Source organism: Ochotona curzoniae, unplaced genomic scaffold (genome assembly GCF_017591425.1).
Source record: "Ochotona curzoniae isolate NIBS_2020 unplaced genomic scaffold, NIBS_Ocur_1.0 contig_43, whole genome shotgun sequence".
Lineage (NCBI taxonomy): Eukaryota > Metazoa > Chordata > Mammalia > Lagomorpha > Ochotonidae > Ochotona > Ochotona curzoniae.
The window spans coordinates 22,853,643-22,856,567 of NW_024466218.1; the positions used below are offsets into that span (position 1 = coordinate 22,853,643).

A 2,925-nucleotide genomic window follows, 5' to 3' on the forward strand; every position below is an offset into this window, starting at 1 on the left:
TCCAAACCATTTCAAATCAGTTTTCTCCCTTTCGTTTTGGAGGCTTTCAATTGAAGGGATGCATTCAGCACAGTCACAGTGCATTATTTATTGCAGGAATGGTGACAGCCTCTTGTCTGTTGTGTTAGAGATGAGCTTCCTAGGTAAGCATTCCCTGCCAAAGACACCAAGTAATGTGTAAATACCATGAATTCTGCATGGGCTTCGGTGAACAGCAAGTGTTACATCAGCTGCCTTGCAGGTTCCTGGATATTATAGTTATAGGAGAGTTTGTTGTTGTTGTTTCTTAAAATATGTTGTAGTAATGGAATACAGTCATGTAGCTATCAAACTTAGATCTTAGACATAAAATTCCTAACTGTATTTTATAAAGTTTTATTTTACTCGAATGAAGCTATTTTCTGTTCCTTATTTTTCTGACATTGAATGTGGATGTGGATGTTAGCGGACACAAGGCACAGCCTTCTGTTTGTTCTCCTGCAGGCCAGTGGCTCAGGTAATTAGCAACTTCAACAGGGCTTGATTAATAGTAGGGCTCAACTAACCACACATGGGCAGTCAGTAGTTTATTTACACCTAAAAGAGAAGACATTTGACTGTATTTTACTGATGGACACTATGGTGAATAAATTATGGAAGGCTCTGAACAAAACCATGTAAGACCTGGCCACCTTCATACCGCAATGAAGTCAGGAAGGCACTGAAGGAAACAGTGCGTGTTGACAATGCCAGCCAACTGTTGCCGCGGGAGCCAGAATCCAGAGAAGATGCCTTTTATATGAGGAAAGTGCTGGGAAAATTGTGTTCTACTGGCGAAGAGTACAGGAGAAAGTTCCATTCTATACTAGCAAGACAAGTGAGACAAAGCAGAACAAGGAAGAGAAATCTCATCTTGCTTTGATGTCCCTCCTGGGCCTTCTGTTGACGAGGCTTAGCTTGGTACTAGCTAGCAAAGAAGTATTTACAAGCATCATGCCCATTATTTCTGAACTATAAGTGGATTTGGATCAGAAAAGCAATAAATTTAAGACTAGCACAAACCCGTCCTAACTCATATGTTGTTTTTGGCTGTGATTTTAATTCTGCCTTCTGTATTCATGTAAATTAGGAAATTGTGGTATAATTTTATGGCCTTATTTTCGGTCTGCACATTTTGCTCTTTTCTTGTCAGTGTGTATACCATTTCTGACATTCACAGGGTCATTTTTCTTTGTAATTAACGCATGCTTTTTAACAAATCTGCAAGGTTGTTTTTAACAAAATTTTTGCCTAAAAATATATTTATTTCACCTTTTACTCAAATATTTCTCTTATGTTGACTCATGGCTCTTGATCTGTGCAGTATGCTTTGTTTATTTCACTCTGGTGTATTTGTATTTCAGTTTATAGAAGTACTGAAATAACTCACATTGGCTAATGTGCCATGCATACTGATGAGATCACCAGAGGTTGTTTACCATAGCTCATTTCCACTTTTTCTTTCTTTCCAAATCTCTGCTGAAGTAAATCTTTTGATTATATATGTTGTCCACTTTTTTTCTACTCAGGCCCTTAATGTATTCATCATAATTATCTTAAACTCCTTATCTGAGAATTTCAACATCTGTGCCACATCTGAGTCTAATTTTGTTGATTACTTTGTATTTTGACAGCGTCCTTATTTTTTTCAGCATTCTTTGTATGCTTTGTAATTTATGTTTTTGTTATATAGTTCAGTAGAGATTGAGATAATATGGTGTGTATTGCTGGAAATTGTCACACAGTTTCTCCTATCGGATCTATCATTTGAGAGTTAAATCAGTATAGGTAGGATGAGGAATAGATTGGAAATTTGCTTTTGCTAAGATTCACTTTAGCAAAGCACAGGTTTCCAGTTCATCAGTGTTACCTTGAGATTAAGGTGGGGAGTTGGTTTCAAGAGGAAGTTCTCAATATCGCCTCCAAGTTCAACTCCAGGTGTTCTCTGTGTACTTCATCATGAAGACAGCAAATTACACAAAATGCATTCATTTGATAGAAAAGAAAATAGAGGAAGACAGACATTTGGACAGAGAGCTCTCACTTACTAGTTCATTCTCCAAACACCTGCAAGAGCAGGGGCTGGTCCAGACCAAAGCTAAGAATGGAGAATTTAGTCCAGGTCTCCTCATGAGTGGCAGGTGCCCACTTGCTTTTACTATGCCCTGCTCTCTCCCAAGATGAACACCTGGAGGAACCTGGAATTAGAAGCAGAGCTGAAATTCAAACTCAAACAGTTTGTTAGGAATATGGGAATTCCCAAATAGTAGCTCAATCCCTAGGCCAAATCCTTATTGCTGCCCCGAAAGCCTTCAGATCAAGGGAATAGCACATAATAAAAGCTTCATAAATATTGATGACTGGATTGATGACCATCTTGTAGATTTGATGCTACCAGGTGACTGCTTGCTTCGATAACATATATACTAAAATTGGAACAATTCAAAGAAAATTTGCATGGCCCCTGTGCAAGGATTATTCTACCAGGTGAAACTCAGGTTTATATATGTGAACACCATATACATGTGTGTATATGTATGTATGTACGTGTGTGTACATATATATAGGATTTAGTATATGTCATGCATCATGCATGAGGCTAAGTGCTAAACAAATTGAAAGAAAATATGAAACATTGAAGATAGGAATGATAGGAAATGTCCTTCTATTTTCTAACCAAAAATACACATGCATACAGAGATACAATTTCCTGGAGTAAAAGGAATATGTAAGTGTTGAGTAAAAAAAAATCTGAAAGTCAATGAATCATTTTTTATTCATACAAGACAAAGATTTTTGTGGGTTGTGTCTGCATTGTTGAGATTCATGACATGCCAGCCCAAAATACGTCTTACACAGTTTTTGTTTATTTTTATGTGTTTGAAAGATGCGGTGAAGTTGGCAGGA

General features: G+C 37.3%; 1 non-coding gene across 1 annotated transcript; it reads left to right on the forward strand.

The window, feature by feature from the left end:
- The first annotated feature begins 2,420 nt into the window (after positions 1 to 2,420).
- Positions 2,421 to 2,522, forward strand: LOC121159792. Its single transcript, XR_005884442.1, has one exon. It is a non-coding gene; the product is annotated as a U6 spliceosomal RNA (small nuclear RNA).
- Positions 2,523 to 2,925: the final 403 nt, after the last annotated feature.